Raw genomic sequence first — 16,329 nt, forward strand, 5'->3', positions numbered from 1 at the left:
CCAAGGTGAGGTTGAGAACTCAGATATGAGGCAATCTGTTTTTTCTTCACAATGCAAGTTTTTAAGGGAATATATTCATTATTTTGGTTTTTATTGTAGATTTCACTAAGCACGTTTTGAAAAATACACGTATTTTAAAATGTGTATTTTACAACCTGTATAATTGATTACAAATTTTAAATTCAATATTTTTGTCACCAGGCAACAAAATTATTCTCCTTTCTTGAATAATATTAGGAATTTAAAAAGCTAAAATGCCTGTTTAAAAAACAGAGGATTAACAGGTTCCATATGCAAACACACGTGCAGTTTTGTGAAGGTGTAATTGAGAAATGAATTTGCTACAATTATTATTTATTATTTTTCTAAACCGGTGCTTCAAGTTGTTACGTTAGAATTTATAAAAAAAACCCTATGAATGGGAAACTGTTGCTCCTATAAACCTTTTTTAACATTTTTAAAAAAAATTCTTACACTGCTCATTTTATTTCCATGGTCACAATTAATTACATACCTTGAAAAATTTTTTTTGCAAGAATGTACATAATTCATCTGAAGGATAAATTTTAACTAAGATGACCTCTTTTTGTATATTTTTTGCCATCCTTTGAATTTGAGCCTCAATGTGAATTTTTTTTGTTATTGTGAAAATGTAGCTTTTTTAATAGGGACATTTTATTTTCTTTATTTACACAAACTTGTTATTATTACTGAAGTAGGTGTATTTATCCTCTGAGTTGTAGTCAATATCCAGTGCAGCTAAAACCAGGTGCTTTAATTAAAAATATATATATATTAATTTATTTTATTGTTCCTCGTTTGTTTATTTATTTATTTGTATCTTTTTTTTTTTTTTTTTTACCTAAAGCTTTTGGGTACAAAGCACCGAGGAGCACAGCAAGGCTGTGAACGGCGGGCCCCGCCTGCAGCAGCTCCTGTTGATCCAGAGCTTCTCCACAGGTTCCGGGCGGAAAAAAAGCGGGCTCCGCCACGTGGATCTATGCACGTGCTCGCTCCAAAAAAAAGAAGAAAAAAAACCGCCACGGTCCCCGCTTAATTAATGTTAAAGCTTGCCTTCACGCGCGAGTTGCTACGGGACGGTAAAGCTTCGCATTAAGGCCGAGCCTGGACTTCCTGGTTAATGTAGGTCAAAGCAGTGACAGAGGGTGTCCTCCGTTGAACCCGCGGTATATTAATCGTCCTCGCAGGCCTGCAGATGGCGCGCGCACAGTCATACCTCGGAGGGCCCTGGGTGCTCACCGGGGCTCTCACAACAAAAAAATCCGTGTGGAGTCTACCCAGCTTGAGCGATGGCGCAGCGGTCTGAAGGATCTCCTGCTTCCTTTGCCGTGCAGCTGCGAGCCGCGCTCTCCGAGTTCAAGAGGGCAGCGGAGCCGCGAGCCCCCGGTTGATCGAGCGTCACCTCCGCTGACCTCCTTTTGAGGAAGTTTGCCGAACCTCCTCGTTCGCAGCTTCCCGCACAAACCTAAAATTTTAGCCTCAAAAGGCTATAAAGACGCACACACCTGTCACTGTCTAGACTGGGGTGGTGGTGGAGGAAGAGGAAGAGGGGGGTATTTTGGAAAGAGGGAGGGGGGGTCCCCACATGACCCGTTATAGCTTTCTTTATTTACTTTTTTTTTTTACTTAACGTTCCCAAAAACATTTAAAAGTGAAACAAAAGTGCTTAAAAATGACTAAACATTATAACGGGAGACACGCGCTATTGAGCCGCGTGAAACCGACGCCGTGTCTCCCCCGAGCTCCCAAACCGGAGGTCAGCTCGGGACGTTAAAAAATAAATAAATGAGAAAATAGAAATGCGTAGAAAACAGAAGGCACGGCCGACAATCTAGCTTGTTGGTGCCGGAGATGATTGACAGCGCCGCCGTCCAATGGCCGGCCGCGGCGCAGCTGGCTCGCGGCACAGACAGGGGCGGCAGCCAATCAGGAGTGAGGAGCGATGATGGACACTTAACTTACAATTCCCTTGTCCTCCAGATCGGAGCTCGAGTGGGGGGCGTGAATTAGAGCAGAGGGGGGTACGTTTTACAGTTCATTCACATTTCGTGAACCCTGCTATTTTGTACAGTAGGCGTAGAAACGCACACGACAAGAATACATGATTTGAAAAAATAAAAAAATAAATAAAAAAGGGAGGGATTTACGGACCTGCTCTCCCGGAGCAACGTTTAACCCCATCCTGTCGCATATTTTATTAAAATGTCCGGAACGTTACGGGCTTTTAATGGAGGAACACGTCCCCGCCACTAACGCGGAGCCACGGCGGGCGCTGCTTCCACAGTCCCCGCTGCTGCTCGTCGCGATTGGGGCACCCAAAAATGTTTGACGGGTTTGTGATCCAACCCAAGACTGTGAGCGGCTCTTCCAATCGCAGCTTTAAGTGAAAAGGCGTGCCTGCCCCCCACTCCACCTCCTCCTCCTCCTCCTCCACCACCGCCACCCCTCAAAGTACTCGATGTATAGTTAAAAAATGGGAGGGCACACTTGAACCGAGCTTGCTCTATGAAGGTAGGCTGCAGCGTGTGTTTATTGATGAGATGAAAAGAAGATGGAAGTGAGAAATGAAACAAAGTAAAGGAACATATCCAAAAAACTGAACGCTCTTTTGTCGGGGGAGAACGGGGGGAGCTGTCGCCACTTTTTTTCCCCAGCAAGCTTCGAAGTGCAGGTAAGAAATTAAGAAAAAAATATCCCCCCCAAAAAAGTAGGGAAAGGGATGGGTCTCCACAGCAGCGCCGAGCTTCTTATTTTAGGCAGAAATTGGAGTTATTTCCTCGAACCATCGCTGACTTTCTTTCTGGAAGCGCCGACTTCTGTGTACTTCTAGCTAACCTTATCAAGCGAATTACGCGTCAAATGCTCGCAAACTTCTCTTTTTGTGGTCGCAAATATGACACAAACGTTGATTTTAGATTAAAAATGACTCGTTTAGTTTTGACGACTAGCAAAAAAAACGTGTCTTGGCGTGACGCAAGTTTCCCATCTGTCATTATTGTCAGCCTGCCCTTTTACCTTCAGCCCTGTACTTTCAGATTTAGCCCCGGAGCCGGGCTAGCGGGCACTTGAGAACAATACTCGTGCGGTCAAAGTGAGCCCACAGGTCTGCCTCTGTCAGCCGGCGATGCGAGCTCATATTTTACACTCTGTGAGCCGGAACAACTGTGCGAGCCGACGTGCGCATTTTGGCTTTTAGGTCAGTTATTTGAGTCGGAGGAAACGCGTAAATGCGCGTGTCTCTTTGTTGAACTTAACATGGTTTCCTCACTCAGCCAGATGTGTGAATTTTCGCAAATTATTATAAAACTGAGTCTATTATTATCATTTTTATTATTAAATTGAAATGTTTATAATTACTTGCGCAAAAAGGGGTCAAAGAAAATCATTTTTTAAGTCTACTTTTTGGATTTCGGTGCCATGTTTCTCCCCAAAATAAAGAGTGTTTGCTTTAATCTTTGTGGATTTGTGGTAAAAATGCAAGAGCGTTTGATTTTTTTTTTTATTTTTTTATGGTGGCCTAGATATGGAGTCCTGCTCTGGTCCAATTAAAGTTGCACGAATCGCTGTCTCTGCGCCTTTTGAGACATTTTAATACTAAATATATTAATGGATCACTCGTGATTCCTGTGACTTCTCGTGGGGGTGCGTTTTGGATGAAGTTATAATAAATACTAAGGGCTTATAGGAGGAGTGAGAGCTTCCTTAACAATAAGTAACAACAGATTGTGTATGTTTATCATGTCCATCCTCCTCTTTAGGATTTCTATTAATGTGTGCGCGGGGTTACAAGAGCTTGGGAGCGTGCGTGCGCCTGTGTGGCGAACAGATGTGTCTCCGTCGCGCACGGCTCTCTCTGTCAGATAAACGGCTGTAATACAGCGTGTCCCGAGGACCGACGATTATTCCCACCACGCACGCACGCACGCAGCTCCGTCCGGAGTCTGATTTACAGCCCGCAGCCCGCTAGAAGTTGCATGCAAGAAGGCGGACTTGCGTCACCGCATCAGTCACGCCAGAGGTTGTCCTCGTTCGGTCATTGTGGCTCTCTGACCGTGAGCGATGGGGAGGAGAGCCACTCTGCGTCCACCTCCCTCCTCACCTTTGTGCGTATTTTTTTTATTTTTACGCGCGTAATTGTGCTTTCGACCCCTTCTCAGTTTTGTTGCGCTGACTCCCCCTCCTCCTCTCCTTCCATTCACGATGTAACTCCACATAGTAAACGAGTGCGCGGTCCTATAGGCTCGTTCATGTGGCTGCATGGTGGCCGTTCGTTTTCTGAATGGACGCGTTTGGAGCGCACGCACGCACGCATCCTTGATGTAGATCCCAGCAGCAGCAGCAGCAGCAGCAGCAGCAGGGCCTGGCTGTACTACTGTCCCGTGAATTAGAGCATGTGGAATTGGCAGTTTGAGTGAAAAAGGATGACGGAACGCCCCTCTCTTGGAGGAAAAAAAACAATAATCCACAAGCAGGAACCTTGCATTTGTGCACTTTGCTGACTCACCTGGCCAGTTAGTGAGCTTTAATTATGGTGACCTTCTGGGTAAAACTCGGGTTATGAACACATGAGCTTTGGAGAATCCATAGTCTGAGTGTCAGGTGCCCATTTGCCAGTATTTATATGTATATATTCATCATGTGTGCATTAATATTCAGTGCTTGAGCCTTTGCCATTTGCCCCCTTTCTGTGTCACAGTGAAAACCCACCCATGACTAATGAATATTTAAGACTGTGTCTGCAGTTATTACATGGAGGCCCAGCAGATAAGCTGTGGACATACTGGCATGAGATGGAGGAAAGGAGGGGGGTGATCAGTTAATTTCCACCTGGCAGGCCCTCCCAGCTTCCTTTTGGCTTGAGAATTATTCTCTCAGAAATACACATCTGTACCTTGCCACCATTTTTTAATTTTTTTGCATCTTTTAATAATTTATGACTGACCAGGAACTGTCACGATGCGTTCACAGCATTCGCTTTTTGGAAATGTTTTTTGACTGATTCTTTTTGTCACGCTTTCACACCTTTCTCTCCCCCCCTCCTGATTATTTGGGTTTACTCAAGTGTAAATGTGTGAGAGGATCATGTTTTGGTTTATGCATTGACTGCTTCTTTGGAAGGAGAGAAATTAAGAAAAAGGAAAAGAAAAAAAAAAAACAAAGAAAGAAAGTGATCTTGGATTGTGGGCTGTTTGCACGCAGATGTCAGACCAGTATTCCAAAGCGTTTTGGTGCAGCTGTAGAGGCACGGTTGCCCAAAAAGATAAAGGCATCATAACTGTAAAGCTTCAGCAAACCTCCGTTTCTGCATCTTGGCTTCTATTCATCCCCCTCTTTTCCAATTTGACTTTCTAAGAACATTAATTGTCTGATTTTAGGGAACTAGATTTTTCAATTTTTTTGTAAAAAAAAAAAAAGACAAAAAAAAACACCCCACACCCTTTGTTCTTGTCTTGTTCTTGACTTTAAAGTGATGCTTTTTGACAGCACTAACAACCAATGATTTCCATAAATTATATTAACATATTTGGAGACTTGGAGGCCCTATTATCAGTCTGCAGGGCCCAGAGGAGTGAAAGGGGAGGGCTGAAAAGAGCATGTGCAGTAGTGTTAGGCAACAATGGAATTCATCTCCGTCCACTGCTCCTTTTGCACACTTTTATTTCTTTATATGCTTCCAGTAAAAGACTTGAGCGTTCTGTTGCGAACGACTGCTGACAGGAGAATGAAATCATTCGTCCAGTCACCGCTGGCAGACCTGGTGAACCTTTAAAGACGAACTAATGTCGCAATTAAACAGCAGTCAGGGATTTTTGCCGTGTTACAGTAGGACCCAAGACTTGACTTGAATAGACTGTTGCACTTTGTCTTTCCCAGCTGAGCAGATTTGGCAGCCATTTTGGGAAAGCAGTGGAGATCCGTTGAAGTAACGAGCCACTTTGTGGACGCCATCCAAAAAGTCACAGTGCTGTTGTTTTGGGGCATCATGTATTTATTTTTCTTTTTTCAGTTTTTTTTTTCACATGTACTTGTTAGAAGAATCTTCCCTCATGGGGCAGAACCTGTCCTTTTTTAAGAAACTGTTTTCAGGTGCACATCTGAAAGTTGGTCGGCCTTAAATTATATGAATTACCACAGAGTGGCGTTGGGCTTTAATAGACTTTGAGCTTGTAGTGATTTGGATTTGTTTAAGAAGATTGTAGGAAGTTTCTCATCTGGTCTTTATGGAACAGATTACAGTTTGAATTCAGAGCCAAACCTGACCAAAATTATAACAAAAAACATCTTTAGTTTATACGTATATTTTTAGTTGATTTATTTCTTTAAAAAGTTATTATTTTTTTAAACAAAATGTTATGTCTAACCCAATTGAACTAATATCAGTTGTCACCTTTAATGCATTAAAATAATCCACAAACTGTTTGTAACATTATTAAAAAAAAATAATAATAATCTGTAGCCTTATATTTGAAATTTGGTAGAATTTATGAGTCCGGTAGACAATTCCACTTTAAAACAAAATTTTAATTTTCGAAATTTACAGTTTACCTACCTTCTGTCTAACTTGAATCCTATTTTTAAAAATAAATAAAAGCCACATTTTCTTAACTTCTTCTTCTTTTATTTGCTAAAAAAATAGAATTTGAAGACTGCCTTGGTAATCTGAGTGGATTTAGTCCTGACAGGGATCGGGAGAAAACAAATTATTTTCAATCTTAAAGGGAAAAAAAAGCAACTAAACAGGTTTAATTCACGTGGAAGGAAAAATAATGTTTTTATCGACAAAAACAAAATGCAATTAAAAAGAAATAATTTGGAAGGAAACAAAATTATTACATTTTTCATCAAACCACTTCTGTCTGTTCGTAATGCTTTAATAATAACTTTGCAGGAGCTTCGGTCTGTCAGAGCTTTTGTCTGTGCGCTTCACGGAGAAGGAATTTTTCTCCAACTATTCTTCCTTAATTAAATAGCAGTCAGAATCCAAAATGCAAGATTATGAAAAATACTTTTTGAAATCGTGCCTCCGCAACTTTTTTCAGATCAAGTAGACAAATGCCAAACTTTCTATCTTTTATTTACACTTTTGAAAGAACTTTGGGTTTGGATTCTTCTCTCCCTGGAATGTGTAATAAAAGCACACACTGAGACTGAATAAGTACTTGTGAATGTGCCAGGCAGTCATCAGGAGAGCTTTTGTTCAGTTATTAAACCGTACGGAGTCGTATGAAACACGGCGACGATGGCCGGCTCCCTTTAAAGCTTGATGGTGGAAGGAACAGCTTTTTTTTTTTTTTTTTTTTTCCACTGACCATTTGATATTTGCACAAAATATAAAATTAACACCTCACTGAAAACACTTTATCACAAGTACAAGCCTGTTTTTGTTCTATTGTAATGGTTTTCCTAGTATCAAAGTGAACTCTTGTCATTGTCTTGTATTTATGAAATATTTGATCCTACTCGACATGTGTTGTCTTTTTGAAGTTACATTTTTTCAAGCTTTAATTTGTGTTCCAGTGTTTGTACTTTGGCCGTTTGATGCAGTACATGCAGTGCACTCATAATGAAGTGGTTGAAGGAACCATGTGTTTCCATTACTTATGAAAAACAGATTGTTGATCTTTATTTCCACAACGCCGGTTTCATTGAAATTCAGGTCATGTAGCAACTTGACCAGAAGATGTTCCCCCAACAAGTACAGAATATTCCTTCTTTTAAGTTTTTTAAGCTTCAAAAACCACACAACAGTATGTGTGTGTGTGTTCGGATGACAGCAGGAAGCATTTAAACCTGTACTTTTCTTCTTTAAACACACATGTGGGCCACGATATTCAGCTGCTGCTGCTGCAGGAAAAAAAAAAGAAAAAGAAAAAAACTTATCTTGGAGTCGAACTGCAAAGTTGTATGGTTGCCAAGGTGTGTTTGTGTCCTCAGATCACCCCGCCACCCATATGGTTTTCAGCAAGTTACAGTGTGATCTCTGCCTGGGTGTTACAAACGTAGGAATTCATTTGAGCAACCATCAAAATAAAAGTGGAAAAAACCTAAAACAATCTGAGATTTTGTCAACACAGAAGTATGTTGTCTTTATTCTAAAAGTACGGTATAATCTTTACAGCTTGAAGAATTCTGTGTTCGTAATAGTTTTTTTCCCGACTGGAGTACCTTATCTGACCTCGGCGTTTAAGGACATTAAGCAACCCTCATTTGAATTAGTAGGACAGGAACAAAAGTCTCCTTTTGTGGTTTAGATTTCACGTTAAGGTGACAAAGGAAGCGCATGCCTAACCTGCTCAACAACAACCATGCGTCAATGCAAATGTTTGCTTTATTAAGTCGCAGGGCTTGCTGGACAAAAGATTTGACAGTTAAAAAACAACAACAACGAAAAGCACGACAAGAAGTAATCGTAGCAGTGACTTGCAACTGTGTTACATGTTCGGCACACGTGCAGTCCATGTGTAAAGCTCCACGTTGGGGAGTGTACAGCACCCGTGTTAAAAGCTGTTGTGGCTTCTCGGCCAGGGCCTTTTCACTTCTGAGGAAAGTGTGGCAGCGTTTATGTAAACTCGCATGAAGTTTCATTTTCTTTTCTAATTTTTTTTTTTTTTTTGTATAATTCGGATAACTTTTTTTTTAAAGGCTGACTGGAGGCTTTGCTGCTGAATAGCAAATCATCATTCACTCGCTCTGTATTCTTTCTTTCCTACTTCATCTCAGGGTCAGTCCGGCGTATCCCAACATGTATCAAGATGAGGCAAGTTACTGAGCTTATATGAAAAAAAGGAGAAAAAAAATGTCACAGAGGTAACAGAAGCAAGCTCTTAAACTTGTACTATTACGGGAGGTTTACTTAAGAATTATCCTCCTTTGCAGCGAAAGTGACAAAAAAGTCTAAGTCACAATAAAGCATAAAGCTCCTAAGTCTTTCCATCTAACCGTGACTTTACAAAGCACTTAGAAGTTGTGCATTCGCTTTGATTTTTGTAGAAACAGCTGATCGGCTTAGGTAACTCTGGAGCTTAGAGCTATACCATCCAAGATAATAACTCTGCCTCTTTAAGCAGAGCATCGCTGACCATCAGTTTACAGGCTTTTACGCGACCAAAGGGCCAGGCGGTTCGTGTAAGCGGGTGGAGGGTTATGCCACCTCCGTTTCATGAGAACTCTGTGCAACAACAGGTCCGAGACCGGCATAAACACTCGCATGTAGAGTAGCGGCAGAAAGAAAAACATCTTCTGTTGTCTGTAGTGTAAAAACGGTTTACGATTTATTATCCTTCAGTTATGAACAAGAAAGTTTATCCTCTGCCAGCTGCATATTGAAACATTAAAAAAAAAATGCAGCTTCCTCACAAGGACAAAAAAACAACAAGATGAGACATGTTGGTTCACCCTTACTGTTTCTTTAGAGATTTAGGTGGCAAACGGGTAAAAGTGTAGCTGATCAAACGTATTAAATTAACGACACGAGAGGCTTCGTCAATCCAGAAAAGTTTTTTTTTCTTTTTATAATTTTTTTTTAATTTTTTTTCCCCATTGGAGAAATAAAAAAGAGTTTTCAGCTTTTGCAAGGTCAACCCAACGACAGACAGTGCAATGCTCAACAAAATCCTAAAAAAAAAAAAGGAAAAAAATAAATCAAAATCTCAACCCCTAAAGGCCTCAGTTTGTGTGTTACATATTAAAGTTAATGATAGCGCAACTGGAAAGACTAAACATTGATGGGTAGTTTTTAAGGTTTGTCAGGAGAAAGTCTTCTTAAAAGAAAATGGAAGCATAGCCAGGGCTTGCTAACATGTAACTAAACAAGTGTCACTGGAGAAATATTAGACTTACCCTCTAGGACTAAGAGTCAAATTATTGTTGGTTTACATTTGGGGTAGTTGTGATCATTGTCCTGTTTTATGATGCACTTTTAAGCAAGGAATTTATGGTCATCTCATGGACTGCGAAGTATGCAGATTGCAGATATTGTGGATGTAGCACAAGGTCTGTTCCTCAGCTGTTTATGGCTGTGCAATTGGCTAAGGCCGAATCTAAAGTCTTCCCCTACCCCTACGGCTTCTCCCTACCCCTACATTTAACCCTCCAAACGGAGAGTTATGGGAAAATAGTGTCTCAATGATGTCATCAATAGTCGCTGGTCAGCTACGTTAGCGAGGAGCTGCTAGTGGTCGGAAAATACATAAAACATTGGTTTTATAACTTTAAAAAGCCTTGCTAAAACAAAGTAATTTATATTTAAATATAAACTTCTGTGGTTCAGAGAACACCCACATGAAGAAAAGTGCTTCTCCTCCGCAGCACAGTGCAACGCGGAAAAACCTACCGGTACATGGATACAGAACTTGAAGTCCCTTTGCTCTATTCTTAAAAAAAACTATTTCGGAAACCCCTTTCCCTTCAAATGTCCCTTCAATTGGAGGGATACAGAACTTGAAGTCCCCTTGTTCTATTCTTTAAAAAAAACAATTTGGGACACCCCTTTTCCTTCAAATGTTCTTTTACTTTGAGGGGTAGGGAGAAGCCTTAGGGGTACGGGAAGAATTCCGATTCGGCCTTCGCCAATTGCACAGTCATCAAAGGGTGAGGAATAGACCTTGAGCTACATCCACAAAACCTGGATTAGGGCTGGGAATAACTGGGTACTTCACGATATGATGCGATACGCGATACATTGCTCACAATATCAATGATATTGCAATACTGCAATGATTGATAAAAATCATGTCTAATAACTCACATTATATAGAATAGCATATATTTAGAAAAAATATATCCCTACTTTATATCCCTATTTATTTTTTAGCTTGAGCACAACCGTGATGAACAACTTGTCTTATTTTGTGCAACAGTGCTGAAATTAGTAATGCTATGTCTTTGACAAGCATTGACACCAACTGAATTGCAATTATCTGTAAATTTCATTGTTAACAATACTAAACATTAACAGCAGTGCCACTACTTTGTGCAAAACTGTTGTAAACAAAATTAAATAATTGAAGTAGCTGCCAGACACATTGGTGCTCAAGGCAGCCAGTCTTGCAATTCACCCCCCCATCTACCTCCAAAGGAACGTCTCACCAAAGGATGATCAATATTTTATAGCCTCTTCAAATTAAAATAAAAGATTGATACTTGGTGAGAACCCATCGGGAATCAATCGCAGGGCTAAATATCACAATATATCGCAATATCAATATTTTGGCACAACCCTAACCTTGATACCTCACAGTCCATGAGATGACCATAAATTTCTACATCAAACAAGATCCTAACTACCCTAATTGTAACCCAAGAATAATTTGACCCTTGGTCCTAGAGGCTAAGCCTTTGATATTTCTCAAACCTTAGATGCTACTAACAGCCTTTCAAAAGTGGAACACTTCCAAGAGCTCTCTGTTCAAGGATGATGGGCGAACTTCACGGAAGGTTATAGGAGACAGATTCTAGATTATGAAGTGATCCACACTTTTAATGAGAATTATAATAAAACACCTGTCTTTACCTGTCATTTCCTGTCCTGACCTGCTTTTTTTTTTTTTTACACTAATTTTAAAGTGACATCCAAGAAATTACTTTTTGGGGGCCTTCCTCCAATTAGTTTTAAGTTATGCAGATGCTGTATTGCTTGAAAAGAACAGAAGTATTCACTGAGATTTATTTAAAAAAAAAAAATCACCTCACCCCCATATCATTAATATGCAAACTTCCTGCCAGCTTGACCTGCAAATGAAATATGTTTGCTGCAGTAAGAAAGAAAAAAAAAAGGATTGGTTGCTTCTGGGACGCTTGAAAAACGTGTTTCTGTTGGGACCCGAGATTGACTCAAACGGATGCGATTCCCATTGGGCGGTAGTGCCTGATGGAACCTATTGTTTGCGTCCTCTGTCTTGTTAAAATGCAGTATAGGGTAACCTGAGAAGGGTGTGTATGAACGAGACCTCGACAGACTGTAGCGACACTGTAAGAAGAGGAAAAAAAAAGAAACCAAATGCCTCCAGAACCGATAACGTCATGGAGAAAATAACTAGTGTAAGGTGTTACTGCTAAACTTGTTGACTCATGGGTTAGGCTTAGCTTTTTACGCATTGCCTCTGGATTTTGTCTGGTTTTCTTGGTAATTAATAACTTGGTATGTTATGTCACATGTTATTGTTCGTCCAAGGTTGCATTTACCTCACAGGTGATCTTATATTATGTTCTTATAGTTAAAACCTAAAAACTGAAATGTGATCTATACTTTCTTTGCCATGTGACTTTAAATATAGAGTAAAAATCTAGCATTCGACAGCTGCTTCAATGGCTTTGAATCTTTGCCCACAATTTACAATCTCTCAGTCTTGTGGATGGGTGCCATTGTTTTTTTGGATCCATGTTGACTTCTCACAGCACAAGAACCCACATGCCGATAAAAATGTATGTGGATTCTGTAAGTACATTTCTGCTGCTTAAAAAAAAAAAAGATGATTTGTGCTCACCTTTTACCATTTAAATAAACTAGTAAACCACACCAACTGCTGGGCCAAAAATACTTTGACTATAATGCTACCAGGTTTAACCATAAAGTGTGTAGCAATTTGTACACAGGAAAAAACAAAATCCTTGGATGGTTTGGTACAATAAAATAAAAAACAATTTTGAAAAATCCCTGAACTGATATATTTTTTAGTTTTATTTTGATAGAATATTTGAACAAAGTGGGCAAACCGTCTGTTATTGGAAAATGTGACTCACGTGAAGACCAGAAGCAGTCTCTTCATACGTTTTTTCAGTCCATATCTGCAGCCTTGGTATTTAGGAAAATAAAATAATTTATTATACTGAGTTTTTCCCTATAGTTATGAAAGCCCCATGGGAACAAAGTCCTTCTGAATGACCCTATTGTCCCTACTATGATCCCTCTCTTCCGCCGCTGAAGACGTATCTTCATACATTGAGCGAGCTGCTCAGACATGTCATGCACTTTCTCCACAAACATGGTGTGCTTCAATCGCTGATATGAAACTTTCAATCTCCTCTGGCTCTTTCTCTGGCTGCTTGTGAAAGTCCTCAGTGGGCTTGCTCAAGTTTGTCTTGCAACATCGCGCCGTATGGATAAAGTTTCCCAATGTGGTTGCCCTCACTCACTGGATTACCAGAAAAACCTCGTCTTTGAGCCAACTTTTGTGCAACTCGTCAGGTCTCACTCTCACCGCTCAGCGCCGCCTGCAGAAGCGCTGGCTGGCTGGAGGACGGAGTGTGTGTGTGTGTACAGTTCACTCGTGTGGTCGACTGCGTTTCAGTGTGTCAGCGTTACATTTTTAGATGGGTCATATGTCAAATGAGCTGAGGAGACATATATGACTTTTATTTACTATGCAACAACCTGCCGGACTATAAATGGAGCGAACTGTTCTTCGATAAAGCTCAAAATAAGCACAGAGTGTTTGTTTAAAGTTCTGAAGCAGAGCTGTTTCCCAGCAGACATTTTGAGTGCTCAGCATAAAAACACAGGTGTTATAAAGGATAGAAAAGATGGCCACCCTCTCTGTATTGTCCCGCCAGCTCTTGAGTGTGGAACAGTTTGAAGAAGGGCCGCACTGAAAGGGATGGCTGAGTTTAAACATCTCTCATCATGTGTTCTTCCCTTTCCAAGTACATTTCCACAATTACTTACAAGCGATTCCTTATTTCTTTCTCTTTGAATGTGCGGCAAATCATCCGGTTTTGCTTGAAGTCATTTTTCTTTCACAGCCTGATGGTTTCTTTTTAAAATGGCAAACATGGCGCCTGCCAAAATTCATTAAAGAGGGGGATAGGTTGCTGAACCTTGAAGCAGAGATCGGCTCGCAAAAGTCCAAGGTTGTGCTGAAGCGCTTGAAGCACTTTAGTGAAAGCCCAGTTCGGTGCCAGCAGCTGCACGAGGGTGCACCAGCTCGCGCTTCCTCGTGCAGCTGCTGGTCAAACACATGGTTACGAGTCTGCTCACAATTAAATCCACACAGGCGTGGACAATGATATGAATCAACTGGCGCTCTCTGAAATGGCTTTCAGATTACGGGTTCGCGGTGCAATTTATGACAAAATGTAAATTTCAATAATTGGATTATTTTTTGTGATTACAGTTTAGCGCTATTCAAAAGAGAAAAAAATTGGAAAAAAAGGTTTTTGTGTGTGTGAATAAAGCAGACAAAAGAGGACTATTGTGCTTTGGCGGAAAATGTGAGCAGTATATGAAAATATGAGCACAAAACTTGTTGGAGGACCTTTTTTAACAGTTTTCATGCGCTTTCCTCATTGTGTTTCGCCTCCTCCGGACATAATTTAGTTGCAGGCATTAGAGAGCAAGAATTGCACGTTTGTTACCCACAGCTTGGCATTGTCTTTTAATAAATCCACAAAAAAACAGCCGTCACTGCCAGTTTATCTCCCAAGGACGCAAAGTCAGGAAACTTTTTGTTGCGTGCCGAAGATAGAAATGTACCACAGCCTGTCTATACTGGGCAGCTGCATACTTTGTGTTACTGGATTTTTTTTTTTTTTTTTTTCCTGTCAGATTGAATGTGCTCTTAACCACGATAACTAATGGGGATGGAAGTCCTGTATGAGCATCTGTAGGTTCATGAAGACCTCTTACCAGCCTGTGAGGTTCTTCTTTGGAGAGGCTAATTGTCCTTGACTTATGTAGTAGCTTTGAAGAGCCAACGGCTGTGGACTCTTCTGCCAAAGTGATAACTCTTGAGTTTAGCTTTCCTGCTTTGGGGGTTAGAGAGTTTTGATTTTTTTTTTTTTTTTTTTTTTTTTATGGCTATAACACATGAGTTGTCAGATGGTTCTTTTTGGTCAAACGCTCATTAACCAATGCAGATGCCACTTCTGATGTATTTGTTCTCACAAAGTGACTCAAGGGTTCATCACCATATGTTGAGAGATTAGAAGAAAAAAAATATGAAGAAAATTTCACTTATATATGTTGTCGCCTGAGGGAAAAAAAAAAGTAGATTGGAAGTAGACTACCCCTCCATCTGTAACAGCACAATGGATCTGCTATGGATAAAGGATGGTGGTGAAAGCATGCCTGCCAGAACATGACGAAGTTGAACAAGCTGTCCTGTCAAAAAATACTTTAACTGTCTTCTTCTTACGCAATAACACCGCAGTGATTATTGTTATTTGTGTGCTTCTCATCCTGTTACATTGAGTGGCCTTCTGTTGCACGGCATGTCTTAACAAACTAATCTGCTGCGCCGTTTAATACATTTTACTGGAACTCATTGTCAACAAGAAGATTAAATTTCGGGCGCTATAAGGAGACGGTATGCTTACAATACAAGTCATTTTTAGTTGTTTATAAAACTTTTACCAAAAAAATGAAGCTGTGTGTGGAATCGGGCATTACTAGTTGCTGTAAATCTCCATATGTGACAGGTGTCGTAAAGGAATCCATCGTCAAAGACATAAACATGTCAAAGTCAAAACGACAGGGTCTTGTCTTTTCACCCCAACAAGTAGACACGGATTACTAAACACATTTCAAGCCTATTATATCAACTATTTCCTGGTATGTAGAGATGTTGAAACCCAATTTAATTCCGCACATAGCGGAGAATTCCAGCCAAAAAAGTAGTACAAATGACAAAAATGTTGCGTGGAAAACTTGGCTGCACTTGTCAGCAGCCTACGTGGGCTTGTTGATGGTGTGTGGCGCCTGCTGTAAAGGCAAATCCATTAAAATCTTAAGGCTGCGATGCCTTTTTTCTTGCAGTCTATGAGACTTAAATGCATTACTTATGTGTTAAGTGCTTGACAGTAATATAGAGAGACATTCACAGATGATAGTCACAACTTTGCTGGCCAGAGATGAAATGTTTTATTTTCTTATTGAGTTAAGGGAAAGGGAAATACCATCTCATGAGTATTTTGGCCATTTTTCGCCCCAAAAAGTTGCTGATAAACCTTTTACTTCGTATACCACATGTATTAACTCATGTATTTGTGCTTGTTTGCATGCTAATGAACTAGGACTCGAATAGCAGTTTGGATAGTGACCGCTCCGCAATAAAGGTTGTTTTTTTATTTTTTTTTATTTGGAGCAACACAAAGCCCCCGCGCATCACATTCATCAACATGCATGCACAAACATGGACAGGGGCTTTTCAGAATGCCCCTTGGCCCCCTTTGTCTCCGGATTTTAATGTACCGGGGGCCTTGAATATATGTTTGCAGCGTGTGCTGTAAGCGGCATTTGCATATTCAACATGTACATTATTCACATGGCTGATACCGCTCCTTTCATAACCGTGCCTCTTGTGTCTGTTTTCA

General features: G+C 40.4%; 1 protein-coding gene across 3 annotated transcripts in view; it reads left to right on the top strand.

Moving 5' to 3' along the window:
• Positions 1 to 359: 359 nt before the first annotated feature.
• zbtb20 (zinc finger and BTB domain containing 20) overlaps positions 360 to 16,329 on the top strand; it is a 27,402-nt gene continuing 11,432 nt past the window's right edge. For 2 of the 3 annotated variants that reach the window (XM_024264736.2, XM_024264743.2), the window contains exon 1: positions 360 to 2,692. The gene's annotated coding sequence lies outside the window, so the exon portion shown is untranslated. The remainder of the gene's footprint in view (positions 2,693 to 16,329) is intronic. The other variant, XM_024264748.2, reaches the window with a different exon arrangement.

The sequence above is a fragment of the Oryzias melastigma genome, linkage group LG14 (assembly GCF_002922805.2).
Source record: "Oryzias melastigma strain HK-1 linkage group LG14, ASM292280v2, whole genome shotgun sequence".
NCBI lineage: Eukaryota > Metazoa > Chordata > Actinopteri > Beloniformes > Adrianichthyidae > Oryzias > Oryzias melastigma.